At 35.7% G+C, this 18648-nt stretch overlaps 1 pseudogene; it reads right to left on the bottom strand.

Annotated features, from left to right (window-relative positions):
- The window catches only part of LOC112414771 (uncharacterized), a 108858-nt pseudogene that overhangs the window by 82183 nt on the left and 8027 nt on the right, over positions 1-18648 (bottom strand).

Below are 18648 nucleotides of genomic sequence, written 5' to 3'. Positions count from 1 at the left end.
ATCAATGCAAGGCAGGAAAATAATTGAAACATGAATTCAATACAGATGAAATTAGTGTGACAAAGATTTTAAAATAAATATGTTTAGGATAGTTAAAGATATAAGTGAAAAAATAACATATTTTTACAAAAGCAAGAAATTTTGAAATGAATGGAACAGGTGGATAGGAAAAGAGGTTTATTAGAAATCTTGGAACTAAAAAACATAGTCATGACCCCACTCTCTCTTTTTTTTTAATTCATCAGAGAGTGCCCAGCTGAGCTTCCTGTGCTTTGCGGCAGAAGTCATGACCCCACACTTAATCCATAGTTGAGTAACTGTAGCTGGATTTACCCTCTCACTGTATACAGCTAGAAAACTGGACAAAGTATATAAAATTATTGTTCTCAGATATTAGACAATAGGCAACATAGGAATACGATCCCTGAGAGGAGGGAAACACATGAAGTTTGCTTGATGATCACACTGGCTTTCTTCCTAGGGGCACTTTATTTACATTCTATGGCACAGAAATGGGGAACTTAAAAAGCACACAGCAGTCTCACTGAATTGAGGAGACAGAGATCAAAGTTTCAGGAGTTTGAAGCAGCTGGAATTCACAGAGCAGAGTAGAGAGAGGCAAGAAGTGTGCAAAGAAAGAGCTCCAGAGATCTGTGTATGAGTCCCTTTGAGTCTGGTTGAATGACAAGCTACATATTCGTAGCATGAGAATCTATGAAGATGGACAAAGAAAAATTACTAGGGAAATATCACTATAAGGAAGCTATAATAGGGGCTAGGAAACATTTGAGTGGAGGCAGGCAGAGTAGAGAGATTTCCTTGAACAGCCAGGGAATTTAATAGTGATGTCAAAGGGTTGCACCTTAATACTAAGGCTAAGTGGCTTTACAACAATGGCTACTCTAGACCCACCCTAGAAAGCCTAAAAACAAGCCTTAAAAGGACCAGGCTTGTCTGCAAGTTACATAACTGCCTGACAAAACAAGACTCAATACTCTTTAAAGGAAGAGAAAAAAATCCAGACACTCAACATGACAAATAAAAAAATTTGTCTAGTCATCAAACATGACTACACATGCAAAGAAACAGGAAATGTGGCCCATAACCAGAAAAAGAATCAGTTAATAGAATAGATCCAGGAACGACAGGGATGAGGATATTAGCTGACAAGGATGTTTAAAAAGCTATTATAAATACACTCAAAAACTTAAAACATGAAAATGTGTAAATAATAAGAGCAAAAGACAATGGAGAAAAGACAGTCTCTTCAATAAGTGGTGCTGGGAAAACTGGATAGCTACATGTGAAAGAATGAAATTAGAATGTTCTCTAACACCATATACAAAAATAAACTCAAAATGGATTAAAGACTGAAACGTAAGACCAGATACTATAAAACTCCTAGAGGAAAACACAGGCAGAACACTCTTTGACATAAATCGCGGCAAAATTTTTTTGGATATGTCTCCCGCGGCAAAATTTTTTTGGATATGTCTCCTAGAGTAATGGAGATAAAAACAAAAATAAACAAATGGGACCAAATTAAACTTAAAAGCTTTTGCACAGCAAAGGAAACTATCAAGAGAACAAAAAGACAACCTATGGACTGGGAGAAAATATTTGCAAATGATGCGATAGACAAGGGATTAATTTCCAGAATACACAAACAGCTCATACAGCTTAATATCAAAAAAAACCAACAACCCAATAAAAAAATGGGCAGAAGACCTAAACAGACATTTCTCCAAAGAAGACATACAGACAGCCAACAGACACATGAAAAGATGGTCAACACCACTAATATTAGAGAAATGCAAATCAAAACTACAGTGAGGTATCACCTCACACCAGTCAGAATGGCCATCATTATAAAAAGTCTACAAATAACAAATGCTGGAGAGGATGTGGAGAAAAAGGAACCCTCCTACACTGTTCATGGGAATGTAAATTGGTTACAGCCACTATGGAAAACAGTATGGAGGTTCCTTAAAAAAATTAAAAATAGAGTTACCATATGATCCTGCAATTCCACTCCTGGGCATACATTTGCAGAAAACTCTAACTCAAAAAGATGTATTCACTCCAATGTTCATAGCAGCACTATTTACAATAGCCAAGACATAGAAGCAACCTAAGTGTCCATCCACAGATGAATGGATAAAGATGTGGTATACATACACAATGGAATGTTACTTAGCCATAAAAAAATGAAATAATGCCATTTGTAGCAACATGGATGGACCTAGAGATTATCATATTAAGTGAAGTAAATCAGACAGAGAAAGACAAATATCATATGATATCACTTACATGTGGAATCTAAAAAATGAAACAAATGAACTTTTTTGGCCTCACTGTAGGGCATGTGGGATCTTAGTTTCCCAACCAGGGATTGAACGCACCCCCTGCAGTGGAAGCATAGAGTCTTACCCACTGGACTGCCAGGGAAGTCCTGATACAAATGAACTTATTTACAACACAGAAATAGACTCACAGACATAGAGAATATACTTATTGTTACTAAAGGGCAAAGGTCGGGGAGAGATAAATTAGGAGTTTGGGATTAACATATATACACTACTAGATATAAAATAGATAAACAACAAGGACTTATATATGTATGTCTGAATTACTTTGTTGTATACCTGAAACTAACACAACATTGCAAATTAACTATACATCAATAAAAAAAATTGGTTTAAAAAAGAATAAATGCATCATCTATAAAATTGAAAGAAAAGAATATATTGTACAACACGGGGAATATAGCCAATATTTTTTAATAACTATAAATGAAGTGTACACTTTGTTATACAGCAGAAACTAACACAACAATGTAAAGCAATTATACTCCAGTAAAGATACTAAAAAAAACTATAAATGAAGTATAACCTTTAAAAAACTGTAAATCACTATATTGCAAACCTGTAACATATAATATTTTATAGCAACTATACTCCAATTAAAAAAAATAATAAAACTCTTAGAGGAAAACATAAGAAGAACACTCTGACATAAATCACAGCAAGGTCCTTTTTGACCCACCTCCTAAAGAAATGGAAATAAAAACAAAAATAAACAAATGGGACCTAATGAAACTTAATAGTTTTTGCACAGCAAAGGAAACCATAAACAAGACGAAAAGACAGCCCTCAGAATGGGAGAAAATATTTTCAAGCAAAGCAATTGACAAAGGATTAATCTCCAAAATATACAAGTAACTCAAAATCAAAAAAACAAAAAACCCAAACCAAAAATGGGCAGAAGGCCTAAATAGACATTTCTCCAAAGAAGATATACAGATTGCCGACAAACACACGAAAGGATGCTCAACATCACTAACCACTAGAGAAATGCAAATCAAAACTACAGTGAGGTATCACCTCACACCAGTCAGAACAGCCATCATTAAAAAATCTACAAACAATAAATGCTGGAGAGGGTGTGGAGAAAAGGGAACCCTCTTCACTGTTGGTGGGAATGTAAATTGATACAGCCACTATGGAGAACAATATGGAGTTCCTTAAAGAACTAAAAATAGAACTACCATATGACCCAGCAATCCCACTACTGGGCATATACCCTGAGAACACCATAATTCAAAAAGAGTCATGTACCACAATGTTCATTGCAGCTCTATTTACAATAGCCAGGACATGGAAGCAACCTAAGTGTCCATCAACAGATGAATGGATAAAGAAGGTGTGGCACATATATACAATGGAATATTACTCAGCCATAAAAAGAAACGAAATTGAGTTATTTTTAGTGAGGTGGATGGACCTAGAGTCTGTCATACAGAGTGAAGTAAGTCTAACTCTAAGTGAAGTAAGAGTGAAGTAAGTCTAAGTCTAAGTGAAGTAAGTCAGAAAGAGAAAAACAAATACCGTATGCTAATACATATATATGGAATCTAAAAAAAAAAAAATTGTTCTGATGAACCTAGGGGCAGGGTAAGAATAAAGATGCAGACGTAGGGAATGGACTTGAGGACACAGTGAGGACACTAGATATATCTAGTATATCTATTTACCAAATGTAAAATAGATAGCTAGTGGGAAGCAGCCTCATAGCATAGCATGTGGAGATCAGCCACATAGCATAGCATAGGGAGATCAGCTCAGTGCTTTGTGACCACCTAGAGGGGTGGGATAGGGAAGGTGGGAGGGAGACGCAAGAGGGAGGGGATATGGGAATATATGTATACATATAGCTGATACACTTTGTTATACAGCAGAAACTAACACAACATTGTAAAGCAATTATACTCCAATAAAGATGTTTAAAAAATATATATATATATATATATAAAGAACACATTATTTTCTAAGTACTCATCTTTATGAGATCCATTTTTTCTATTTTGATTATCCGATGTAACCTACAGGATGGCAAATTTTATAAATGTTTTATGAGTACTTTAAAAAAAGACTAATCTAGAAAAACTGATCAAGAAAATCAAAAGGTAGAGGTACAAATTAAAACAATACTAAGGTCAAAAGAGATATAATTACAGAGATTTAAAGAAATCTTGTGACTAATACAAATAGCTTTAAATCAATAACTTTGAAATTTTAAATGCAGTGAATGATTTTCTAGAAAAGTGTAAATTACCAGAATTGACTCAAGTATAAATGGAAAATTAAGTAATTCAGTAACTCTTAAAGACATTAAATTGGTAATAAATTATCTCTAATCTCCAACCTTCCATGTGCACTTAATCCCAAATTCACTAGGGTTTGATAAGCTTCCTAAAGCTTCATCAAACATTCAATGAGAAGATCTGATTAGCCATTATACTACCATAGAAATTTCTGGGTTATACTTGGTGAACAATGTACATAATAAAATAGGTCATTGGAGGTGAAAAACTTAGGAGCTGCTACGCTATCAACACCAAATTCCCAGGTCTTCTGAATTTCCTAGTGCATTCAAGCATTTTTGCCCATTTCTTTGATAAAATCTTCTCTAAAATCGTCTAAAACAGATTCCATCATAAATGATTGTTAATATGAACTGCTACCGCTGAGTAGATGGGGATGATCCTTAAACAACAAAATGTTAAGCATCACTTTAAAGGGGAATATCTTTGACTAGAGACTCCTCTGGATCCCAGTAATCAGTGTCGATTTCCCCTTCAATGTGAGAATAAGCTGGTTAACCAAAAATAAAATAAAATAAAATAAAATCAGTGGTTAAAAATATTAACTATGTGTCCATTTATTAGGCATATTTTTCTAATCATTGAAAAAATGATTAGCACATTAATTTCCAGAATTAAGTGTTAGGTTTTGAAGTTCTTGGAGACATACAGCAAAACCCATTTTGGAATCAATATGCTGATCTCCACTTCTAAGTATTCATATCATTATATTTGGATAGTAAAAATTACTCTGGCAGTATGGCCAGAGTGTGTTTCCTGGTTGCTTCATACAATACTTTGTGTACCTTATACAATGAAGTAGTATCATGATGGTTTGGTATCATGGTAAAAATGGGATTAAGAAAAATCACCATGAATGTAATGGAGTTCTTATGGATTATTAAAAAAGAAAGGAGATACCCTCCTTCCCACATTTTCATTGGTGTAATATTGATAACCTCCTGATTTCCAGTTGTATGAAAATTGGGAAATGTGGAATTGGAAAGCATAAAATCTGTAATTTCTATAGGTATACTTTTGATTGTGTTTGGTCTGAACTGAAAGCATAGAGTGTATATTGAATCACTCAAAAGAAACTGGAAATTGCATACTTCAAGCACACCTTTCAATGGTCTACTTCTGTCATTACAGTATTAACAAAAGGCTCTATGGATGCCAGCAGGCGTATCTACCTAGTTTCTGGGGAAGAAAATCTAAAATGAAAAGACTCAACAAAAGACTATAAGATGGAAGGAGATTGTTGTGAAGGAGATGTCCTGGATTTCCTTTTTTTTTTTACCTGTTGCCAAGGAGCCCAGAACCTAGCTTACACAAAATCTTTCCTGGATATTTTGCTGCTAATAACCCTAATTACAAATGAGGTAAGACATGCAAATCTATCTTTTGGACATTATGTACATTCAGGGAGCATGTAAGCTCAAATTGAAAATGAAATGCTGTGACTGGATAAAACAAATAAAGCATATATTTTTTGGTGATGGATATGCATGATGAAGGTAAAAATAAAATGAACAGGTCACCTAAAGTGGAATAGATGAAAGAATACTTTAGAGTTCATAAGAAGTTTTCCTTGCAAAAAGATCAAACAATAGTTGAAAGTATAAAAGCTGCATTGTGGTAAAACTTCTATTCTAAAATTCTTTAGCTATTCCATTTAAAAACACACATTAGCTGTTAGGTTAGCATCAAATATGGAAATGTCAAAATGACCATGGTCTCAGTAAGGATGAAAGGAAAAACAGGGACTTGTTGTAAAAACACATCGTTAGCTATATTTGCACCTCTGGTTCATTGACCTTGAGAATATAGATCTTTTTTCTTTACCTTCACAGACAGTTCCACCCTCTGGGAAAAAGAATCCCTAATGTTTGGCTAGGTGTGCCTGGGAGTTTTTCTTTGAAGACATTATGTTCCATTGTAATGAGGTCTTAATTGGATCTATCTCACTCATTCTCAGATCATCCTGGACATCTTTTAAAAAGTAGATTTCCTTTTAAACAACAGTATCATAAAACAACCACAACAAAAACAAACATATAAAGCAGGACTCATTTTTAAGATTTTAGTAACTATGGTTTAATTTTTCAGAAATCATCTAATTGCTTTTTCTTTACTTCAAGGAGACAGGTAGGAAAATCAACCAACTTACACTGATTTGAATAAACCAAGAATTTGTTTCTCTCTGCTGCTTTATATAGATCTAAAAGGACATGGAGTGAGTATATATCTTGGAGAAATTATGTTGGATTATATGACATGTTCAAAAGACTTCTGGTTTATTACTGACAATACATTCAGGTTTGAAATTTTCTTCTCTTTGGGCCCCACTCTCACCTCTGACCTGTGTTGGGCATCTGGGGTGGGAAATTAACCTATGCTTCTCCTCTGAATATATCTTTATATTTGTGTTAATCAAAATATTAATTTATTTGGTATAAGCTTCTTGATGGGAAGTTCTGCATTTATTTTCTAAAACTGTGTATTTTCAGTGACTTTAAAAAATGAGCTACAGATACTGATATCTTGATATACTGCAATGGCAAATGCATCTCGCATTCCCTCTTGTACTTCCTTACTCCTTCTATGTTTTTTTTTTTTCGGTACGCGGGCCTCTCACTGTTGTGGCCTCTCCCGTTGCGGAGCACAGGCTCCGGACGTGCAGGCTCAGCGGCCATGGCTCACGGGCCCAGCCACTCCGCAGCATTTGGGATCTTCCCGGACCGGGGCATGAACCCGTGTCCCCTGCATCGGCAGGTGGACTCTCTACCACTGCGCCACCAGGGAAGCCCCCTTCTATGTTTTTTTTTTAAATAAATATATTTATTTTTGGCTGCATTGGGTCTTCGTTGCTGTGCGCAGGCTTTCTCTAGTTGTGGCACGTGGGCTTCTCATTGTGGTGGCTTCTCTTGTTGCAGAGCGTGGGCTCTAGGTGTGCGGGCTTCAGTAGGTGTGGCATGAGGGCTCAGCAGTTGTTGCTCCTGGGCTCTAGAGTGCAGGCTCAGTAGTTGTGGCACATGGGCTTAGTTGTTCCACGGCATGTGGGATCTTCCCGGACCAGGGCTCGAACCCGTGTCCCCTGCATTGGCAGGCAGATTCTAAACCACTGTGCCACCAGGGAAGCCCCACCCCTTCTATGTTGATTTTGTTTTTCAACAACAAATGAAACAAGCTCATAAATTAACACCATCACTTTAATTTCTTCCCTGTCCCCTCTCCACTTGTCTACTATTTTTACTCATCAGAAATGATAAGAAACACGACTTTAAAAAGGCATTTTAAAGTAGCAGTAATTTATTCACAACCCAGACTCTGTGTTCTTTTATTTTAACATGTAAAACTCACCATCTGAAACATGCACTGTATATCAGACATGTCACTTCCCTAAGTTGTGTTGTAAGAAAACCTATGCTTGTTTTAATTGGCCCTCTCTTCTCTGACTGATTTGAAGGTTGCTATACATACCGATGATGAAGTGACATGACAAGAGTTTTCTAGGAATGTTGTTGCTGTACGTGTATGGAACAGATTATTCTAGGGCAATTTTAAAGGATATTGAGTGAAAATAAGAAAAAGAAATGAAATAATTTAGGAATAAAACAACCATTTATTGAGTACTTTGTACAAGATGCTTTATATACATTTTTCCATTTAACCCTAACAATGACCTTATAAAATATGTATTATTACCTTATTTCATAGCTCAAGAATCAGAGGCACAGAGAGGTTGAATAACATATAAGACAGAAGAGCTGGGGTTCAAACCCAGGTATATCTGACTCTGGAGCTCATAGTATAGAAATGCAACAGATTTCTGTGTATTAATTTTGTATCCTGCAACTTTACCAAATTTATTGATGATCTCTAGTCGTTTCCCAGTAGCATCGTTAGGATTCTCTACGTATAGTATCATGTCATTTGCAAACAGTGACAGTTTTACTTCTACTTTTCCAATTTGGATTCTTTTTATTTCCTTTTCTTCTCTGATTGCTGTGGCTAGGCCTTCCAAAACTATGTTGAATAAAAGTGGTGAGAGTAGACATCCTTGTATATTGTTCCTGATCTTAAAGGAAATGCTTTCAGCTTTTCACCATTGAGTATGATGTTAGCTGTAGGTTTGTCATATATGGCCTTTATTACATTGAGGTGTGTTCCCTCTACACCCACTTTCTGGAGAGTTTTTTTTTTTTTTTTTTTTTTTTTTTACCATAAATGGGTGTTGAATTTTGTCAAAAGCTTTTTCTGCATCTATTGAGATGATCATATGGTTTTTATACTTCAATTTGCTGATGTGGTATATCACAATGATTGATTTGTGGATATTGAAAAATCCTTTCCTCCCTGGGATAAATCCCACTTGATCATGGTGTATGATCCATTTAATGTATTGTTGGATTAGGTTTGCTAGTATTTTACTAAGGTTTTTGCGTCTATGATTGTTGGTGATACTGGCCTATAATTTTTGTGTGTCTGTGTGGTATCTTTGTCTGGTTTTGGTATCAGGGTGATGATGGCCTCATAGAATGAGTCTGGGAGTAGTCCTTCTGAAATTTTTTGAGGAGGACAGGTGTTAACTCTTCTCTAAATGTTTGATAGAAGTTACCTGTGAAGCCATCTGGTCTTGCACTTTTGTTTGTTGGGAGTTTTTAAATCACAGGTTCAATTTCAGTACTTGTGATTGGTCTGTTCATATTTTCTTTTTCTTCCTGGTTCAGTCTTGGGATCTTGTACTTTTCTAAGAATTTGTCCATTTCTTCCAGGTTGTTCATTTTATTGGCATATAGTTGCTTGTAGTAGTCTCTTAGGATGCTTTGTATTTCTGTGGTATCTGTTGTAACTTCTCCTTTTCATTTCTAATTTTATTGGTTTGAACCCTCTCCCTTTTTTTCTTGATGAGTCTTGCTAACAGCTTATCAATTTTGTTTATCTTTTCAAAGAACCAGCTTTTAGTTTCATTGATCTTTTCTATTGTTTTCTTGGTCTCTATGCCATTTATTTCTGCTCTGATCTTTATGATTTCCTTCCTTCTGCTAACTATAGGTTTTGTTTGTTCTACTTTGTCTAGTTGCTTTAGGTGTAAGGTTAGGTTGTTTGTGATTTTTCTTGTTTCCTGAGTTAAGATTGTATTGCTATGACCTTCCCACTTAGAACTGCTTTTGCTGCATCCCATAGGTTTTGGATCATGAGGCTTTCATTTTCATTTGTCTCTAGGTATTATTTTATTTCCTCTTTGATTTCCTCAGTGATCCACTGGTTGCATAGTTTTTAGGCTCCATGTGTTTGTGTTTTTTAGTTTCTTTTCTCATAGTTGATTTCTAAACTTACAGTGTTGTGGTCAGAAAATATGCTTGATATGATTTCAGTTTTCTTAAATTTACTAAGGATCGATTCGTGGCTCAGCATGTGCTCAATCCTGGAGAATGTTCCATGTGCACTTGAGAAGAATGTGTATCGTGCTGCTATTGTATGGAATGTTCTATAAATAGCAGTTAAGTCCATCTGGTCTAATGTGTCATTTAAGGCCTGTGTTTCCTTATGAATTTTCTGTCTGGATGACCTGTCTACTGGTGAAAGTTGGGTGCTAAAGTCCCCCACTATTATTGTGCTACTATCAATTTCTCCCTTTATGGCTGTTGGTATTTGCCTTATATATTGAGGTGCTCCTATGTTGGGTGCATATATATTTACAATTATTATATCTTCTTCTTGGACTATTCACTTGAACATTACATAGTATCCTTCTTTGTCTCTTGTAACAGTCTTTATTTTAATGTCCATTTTGTCTGATATGAGTATTGCTACTTCAGCTTTCTTTTGATTTCCATTTTCATGGAATACCTCTTTCCATCCCTTCACTTTCAGTCTGTATGTCCCTAGATCTGAAGTGGCTCCCTTGTAGACAGTATATATACAGGTCTTGTTTTCATATCCATTCAGCCAGTATAAGTCTTTTGGTTGGAGCATTTAATTCATTTACGTTTAAGGTAATTATTGATATGTATGTTCTTGTCATTTTGTTAATTGTTTGGGGTTTGTTTTTGTTCCCTTCCTCTTTTGTTCTCTTTTCTTGTGATTTGATGACTAACTTTAGTGTTATGTTTGGATTCTTTTTTCTTTTTGTGTGTGTATCAATTGTAGATTTTCAGTTTGTGGTTACCATGAGGTTTTGATATAGCAGTCTGTATATAAACAAGATTGTTTTAAGTTGCTGGTCTTTTAATTTCATATGCATTTCCAACAGCCTGCATTTGTGCTCTCCTCACAATTGCTGGTTTTGATATATTATTTGTGTGTGGATGATTTCCTACCTTTATTGTATGTTTGCCTTTACTGGTGTGCTTTTCCATTAGTAATTTTCCTGTTTCTAGCTGTGGCTTTCTTTCTTTTTCTTTTTTCTGCTTAGAGAAGTTCCTTTAGCATTTGTTGCAAAGCTGGTCTGGTGGTGAATTCTCTTAGTTTTTGCTTGTCTGTAAAGCTTTTGATTTCTCCATCGAAGCTGAATGAGAACCTTGCTGGGTAGAATATTCTTGGTTGTAGGTTATTCTTTTTCATCACTTTAAATATATCATGCTATTCCCTTCTGGCCTGCAGACTTTCTGATGAGAAATCAGCTGATAACCTTATGGGAATTCCCTTTTATGTTATTTGTTGCTTTTCCCTTGCTGCTTTTAGAAGTTTTTCTTTGTCTTTAGTCTTTGTTGATTTGACTACTATGTGTCTTGTGATCCTCTTTGAGTTTATCCTGTCTTGGACTCTTTGCATTTCCTGGACTTGGGTGACTCTTTCCTTTCCCATGTTAGGGAATTTTTCAGCTATTTTATCTTCAAATATTTTCTCAGGTGCTTTCTCTCTTCCCCTTCTGGGACCCCTATAATGTGATGTTGGTACGTTTAATGTTGTCCCAGAGGTCTCTTAGACTGTCTTCATTTATTTTCATTCTTTTTCCTTTATTCTGTTCTGTGGCAGTGATTTCCATCATTCTGTCTTCCAGGTCACTTACCTGTTCTTCTGCTTCAGTTATTCTGCTATTGATTCCTTCTAGTGTATTTTTCATTTCAGTTATTATATTGTTCATTTCTGTTTGTTTTTTTTCCATGACTTTGTTAAACATTTCTTGCATCTTCTCAATCCTCACCTCCATTCTTTTTCTGAGGTCTTGGATCATCTTCACTATCATTATTGTGAATTCTTTTTCCAGCAGTTTGCCTATGTCCATTTCACTTAGTTGTTCTTCTGGGGTTTTATCTTGTTTCTTCCTCTGGGACATATTCCTCTGTTGTCTCATTTTGTCTAACTTTCTGTGATTGTGGTTTCCATTCTGCAGGCTGCAGGACTGTAGTTCTTCTTGCTTTTACTGTCTGCTCTCTGGTGGATGAGGCTGTGTAAGAGGCTTGTGCAGGCTTCCTGATGGGCTGAACTCCGGGTCTTGTCCCTCTGGTGGGCAAGACTGTGCTCAGGAAAACTTTAAGCAGCCCATCTGCTGATGGGTGGGGCTGTGTTCCTGCCCTGTTGGTTGTTTGGCCTGAGGTGTCCCAAGACTGGAGCCTATAGGCTGTTGGGTGAAGCTAATGGCGGCCTCCAAGAGGGCTCATGCCAATGAGTACTCCCCAGAATTGCCACTGCCAGTGTCTTTGTCCCTTCAGTGAGCAGCAGCCACCCCCCTACCTCCACAGGAGACCCTCCAATACCAACAGGTAGGTCTGGCCCAGTCTCTTATCAGGTCACCTTTTCTTCCCCCTGGGTTCTGGTGTGCATGGGACCTTATGTGCACCCACCAAGAGTGGAGGCTCTATTTGCCCCAGTCATGGATTTCCTGCGCTCAAACTCTGCTGGCTAACAAAGCCAGATTCTCTAGGGGCTCCTCCTCCTGTTGCTGGATCCCCAGGCTGGGAAGCGTGGTATCGGGCTCAGGACTTTCACCCTTGTGGGAAGGCCTCCATGGTACAATTGCTCTCCAGTCTGTGGGTCACCCACCCAGTGGGTATGAGATTTGATCTTATCATGATTGAACCCCTCCTACTGTCTCCTTGTGGCTTCTTCTTTGGCTTTGGCTGTATGGTATCTTTTTTGGTAGGTTCCAACATTGTTCTGTGGATGGTTGTTCAGCAGTTAGTTGTGATTTTGATGTTTCTGTAAGGAGGGGTGAACCCATGTCCTTCTACTCCACCATCTTGAGCTTGAGCAGTCCACAGAGTTAAGTTTAGAAAGGTAGAGAAAGAATGAAAGGAGAGACAAGGATATGTGCTGAGATGGTCATGAGGAGTTTGCTGTTGTTCCCCAATTATATTTTGAATTTGTGTCTCTACCATCATTGTGATTTATTGAGCATATACTATGTGATGTAATGGAGGAGATGTTTAGGAAGTAGACCTTAATTATTATATATTTATTTATTTCATTAAAAATTTTCATTAAGCTTTAATGTCTGAGACATTGTGCTAAGCAAAGTGAATGGCCATTCACTTATTGAATGTGAATTAAAGGAAGGTACGTATTCAGGTCCCATTTGTCAGAGAAAACTCCATGGAGGGCATGAAAAAGACAAACCAAGTAATCACCATTTATATTATTCATGGTCCTCAGGGCATAGATATTGTGTAATAGGATATATATACAGGGTTTTTTTTCCTATTTGGGAAGCAAACCATCTCCTTTTTCCTTCCACAGACTTAATTTAAAAACTCTGTTCAGAATACTAAGAGAACCTGTAACTCAAGGACTACTTTTAATAGGTATGTAAGTTAGCTTCTCACATGAAGTCTGATAAAAAAAATTTATAGAAAGCGGGCAATAAACTTAATAAGGTGTTATATAATATGCAGAATAAATATTAGTACAGTACATGAACCTAAATGACAGCAACAAATTATAAAGCTTAGCATGCAATTAAAATCGCTAATGGAACACTGTATAGAGAGAATGTGTTCATTCTTAGATCAGTCAAAGAGCAGCTATTTGGTGTCAGAACCACCACTTGAACTAATGACACCTTAAACTTATTTTTAAACACTCTGTCATGCAATAGCTACACTTTATGGGTGTCTTCAGTTCAGTCTTTTAGCATACGTTGTACATGCTAATAAAATGTGTCCTCAAGGCAGGATGGTCCTGATGGCCAATAGACAATGGTCAGTTTTATGCTCAAGTGTATTTTTCTGATGTCAAACTTATGAACAGACAATAATAACAGTACATCTACTAGTGATTAGCGGGCTGACAGTATCTTAGATTTCAAACTTAGGAACTAAGAGCTGCCTGAAACTTGTCAGTTAATTGATCCTACTGCCATGAAAACTATTATGTTCTGAGTTTTTGTTTTTTACAAGGTTGTACTTTCTTGGTTCCATGCTCTTGTGCATGTGATTCTCTCTGCCAATGTCATTTACCTCATCTCTACATGTACAAATTTTACTCATCTTTAAAGACCCAGAGTAAATGACATCTTCTCCATGAAACTCTCCTCCAGTCCTCCCAGTTTGAAGTAATCTTTCCTTTCTTTGAACTTCTACTGCATATGTTTGTACTTCATTAGCACTTTTCACTATCCACATTATAGTGTTATGTGACATATATTTTGCATATTTAAAAATTATATACCTACAAAATATATACCATACTTATTTGTATATGTGTCTCATCCCTTATTTTGAACTAATATAGGGAAGAAGTGTCCTAGAATTAGGTATGGATGCAAAGGGATGCCAGCATTGGTTTAAAAGCTAGATATAGACATTTACTGAACGTTTACCACTTAAGTGAGGGATATTTGTAAAATGATGGAATGACTTTGTAGTCTTTGATGGTTGGCAATAGAGTTGCCCTTTCTATGTGTAATTTAAAAAGTTGACATCTGTCAACTCTCTTGGCAAAAGAGACATTTGCATAAGTGAAAGTTTTCAAATCCGTGCAGACATTGAATGGGAAGAAAGGAATAATCTTCTGTATTCAAGGAGAAAAAGTTCACAGAGTTCATGGTAGGAATGAGGAGAGAAGATTTAGTGTTGATATTGAATCTGACCTACTCAACATTAGAAACAGGGAGCCTTTTGGTTTCTATGGCCATGGAGGTATGCCATTCAATCCCCTATCAAGAAAGAATCTGTTTAAGAGTGTAATTAGCAGAGAGCCTCCAGATATTGCAAATTTGGGATCCTCCACAGTCTTCAACTCCAAGTTCATGCTCTTCCAGGGCTGCTCACAGCCAGTAACAGCCCAGGAGGGGTTCTGTGCACCAAGTACTGTAGAGCCAGGTCATTTTGGCCCCATATGGGACTTCTCTAATCTTTGCTTTTGGTTTCCCCATTGGCCTGACTGGGACTTTCTTGAGCTACATTGCAGTCTGAGGCTCTTCCTACCCAATCCTCCTTCCTTTCCTCTCTCCATTCACAAGTGACAAAACAGCATTGGGATACAAAGTCTTTTCCTTCCTACTATTGACACCAATTTATTTCCCCCAATATGTTTCTTGCTCTTCTAGGTCCATCTCTGTATCTGCTTCCAGGAGTACCTGACACAGCTTAACACTAACTAACATGTTGAGCAACCATCATGGCAAAATTGGACCTGAGTACCCACACTCATGAATTCATTCATCTATTCAATTTATTTTACAAATATTTTTGAGCATTTACTATGTGCCAAGCACTTTTGTTCTAGATAATAGTGATATAGGAATGAACAAGGCAAACAAGATTTTTGTTTTGAATAGAATCTATATTTATAAGGAAACCAATTAAATGATTATTGTTTCTCACTTATACTTTATCCCATAAGGTTGTATAGCTCATGAGTATCTCCTAATGCTTAGCAACTTGGTGTCTCAGAAGGTTACTTTATGTCCTTCCTCTGCTTCCCTCCCTCCCTCCGCTTCCTTCTCCCCTTTCCCCTTCCTTCCTTCCTTTCTTCCTTCCTCCCTCCCTTCCTTCCCTCTTTCTCTATCTCCTTTCTTAAATTTTTTTTTCTTTCTTCCCACTCTCCTTCCATCAGGATAATTAATAATATGTTTCTAATGAAAGAAAACCTGTAGATGGTAGTAGATTTGGAGACTGTACCTTAATCTCAGTGAAGGCAAAGCACATCTCAACTTGGACAGGATTAAGGAAGGCTGATACATTATCAGCACAGCACAGTGGAAAAGAAAGAAAAATTTGGGCTGTCGAAATATGTGGTTGACCACAGGTTTGACTTGGTTTTGGAGAGGTTGGTGTCTTTCATATTGCAGGGAATTGTGCATGTAAAAAAAATACTCAATACCATTTGTATCTTTTTTATTGCCAAATTTGGATTGTCTCCTTTTTCCCTAAATTGGGTATTATCTTGCCATTTTTATATATTAATCTAGTTTTAGTATTACTGGAACCAAATTATATATCAAATCAGTATTTAATTTTAATTAGTAAGGTCACCTAGAGGTTTTCTCTACTAGACATCAAGGGATCAAGCTTGTTCAGTTAATTCTTTTCTTTGGGATTTCGGTCTAATTATTCATTATGTAACACACTGTCCGTCCCTTTTAAAAAATTTTTGTTGTGTATTTCTAGTTGGTTATTATCTGTGGCCACTGGTGTTTTTCAGTCCTTGTTGTTGGTACTGTAATTAACTTTTCTGGATCTATTTGACTTATTCAAGTTTCCTGTGTTCACTCATTTCTGCACACATAGATAGAAACAAGTACATAGGTGTACATTAAAAATATACATATACTTACAGAAGTAAGAAAAAATATTTACTCATATCAATATTTCACTACTTATTAACATAAATAAAAATACCATCTTCACATTACAATTACTTTTGTACACCATTTTTTTATTATTTATTCTTACTTTAAAACATGGAGCCCATGGAAAATCTACCACTGTTACTAGAAATAAGCTATACTCTCTTGGAGTTTTTTTCTGGATGAATCTGTATTGCTTCTACAAGTAATAACAGATTTCCCTTACAAGTTCCCCCACAGAGTTAACTTGCTACAGATTTGTATCCTTTTGGTTAATGTCCAACATTCAAAGCTTTTTTACTGAAAGAGCTCTTCTAAATAAGAATAATGTTACAAAATAATAGTTCTAAAAGTACGCATTACAACTGAAGAGGAGAAAAGATACATTGTTTTGAATCTAACCATTATCAAAAGTACTAGAAAATTTTTTACAAGAAGGTGTAGACACCCTGTTGAAAAGCATCTAAATGCAGAATTCTTTGCTCTGGGATATCCAGCTGAATTCCACTTTCATAATATTTGATTAAAAGCAAATAAGACCCAGATTCTCTTATATCTGGTATCTAGAACTATCATAATCTAATATCATCACAAAAGCAAGTTTTTAATTGTCCTAATTTTATTCTAGTCTAAGAAAATATTTTTAACCATCAACTACATTTTATTTATTAAAGGACTTTCATGCAGATTATATCTCAAGTTTTTGTCAGGTAGATAAAGTAAATAAAGATGAACTTACAAAAAAAATCATTTATCATTCCCCTACATATCACTAACCAAGTGGAAAATATAATAGAAAAAATAAGCAAACTCACTATAGCAACAAAAAAATTAAAGCATCTAGGAACTAACATAATGAATGCAGAAGACCTTTATGGAAAAAAGTAAAGCTTTAATAATAAAGATATTATAATTGGATACCCATATAATAAAAAAAGGAATCTTGATCCCTACCTCACAGTCACACACACAATGGATTGCAAATGTAACTGTAAAAGGCAAGACAATAAAGCTTCTAAAATAATATAGGAGAGTTTTTTCATGAACTTGAGGTAGGTAAAGATTTCTTAAACAGGACATTAAAAAATATTATCCATAAAAGAAAAAAAAAGATAAACTGGACCAAATTAAAATTAAGAACCTTCTATACATCAAAAGCCACTATTAACAGACTGAAAAACAAGCCACAAATCAGAAGATATTGTAATATGTATATTTGATAATGACTCGTATCCAGAATATATAAAGTCCTATAGTTGAATGAGACAACCAAAAAAAAAAGGGCAAATACTTAAACAGGCATTTCATGAAAGAAGAACGGTCATCAAACTGACAAAAAGGTACTCAATTTCATTAATACCAGGAATATGCAAACTAAAACCATAATATGATATAACTATACACCTATCAAAATGGCTAAAATACAGAAGAGAAAAAAGTAAGTGTTGACAAAGATGTGGAACAACTAGAACTTTCATATGCTGCTAGGAATTATAAATCAGTACTACCATTTTGGAAAATTTTTAGTAGTATCTAGTAAAAGTGACTACAGGCAAACTAAAGCTGAATATAGGCAAACCCCACAAATGAGCACTTTTAGTCATATACCCAACAGAAATGCATACATTTGTTCACCAAAAGATATTTACAAGAATATTTATAGCAGCACTATTCCTAGTAGTCCAAAACTGGAAACAACCCAAATATCCATCATAAGGGTAAATTGTGGTATATTCATATAATGGAATACTACAGAGCAATGAGAGTAAACAAACTCAACTATATACAACGGAATGGATGAATCTCACGAAGACAATGTTGAGTGAAGGAAGCCATACTCAAGTATATACTGCATGATTTCAAATTTATAAAGTTCAGAAATAAGCTAAATAGAAATCAAGATAGTGGTAATGTAAGAGAGAGGGGATAATGTAGGGAAGGATGATGACTGGGAGGGTAGGTAAGGGTGGCTTCTAGAGTTCTGGTGTTTTTTGATCTGGGTGCTGCTTATATAAGTGGGCTTACTTTGTGAAAATTAGTCAAAGTGTACACTTACAGTCTGTACACTTTATGTATATTATATCAATTAAAAGTTTAGATGAGAAAGAAAAAGGAAACCATACTGAATTCCAGATCTCAAAAGAAGCAGAACTATAAATCAAAAATTTTAACTTAAAAATCACTAAAAGGGACATAAATGAAGACCTAAAAAATTGCTGAAATATGTTTATAGATGAAAAAATTTAACATTAAGGTAAACATCCTCTCT

The sequence above is a fragment of the Neophocaena asiaeorientalis genome, unplaced genomic scaffold (genome assembly GCF_003031525.2).
Source record: "Neophocaena asiaeorientalis asiaeorientalis breed wild unplaced genomic scaffold, Neophocaena_asiaeorientalis_V1.1 scaffold225, whole genome shotgun sequence".
Classification (NCBI taxonomy): Eukaryota; Metazoa; Chordata; class Mammalia; order Artiodactyla; family Phocoenidae; genus Neophocaena; species Neophocaena asiaeorientalis.
This window is presented reverse-complemented; position numbering and strand designations above follow the sequence as displayed.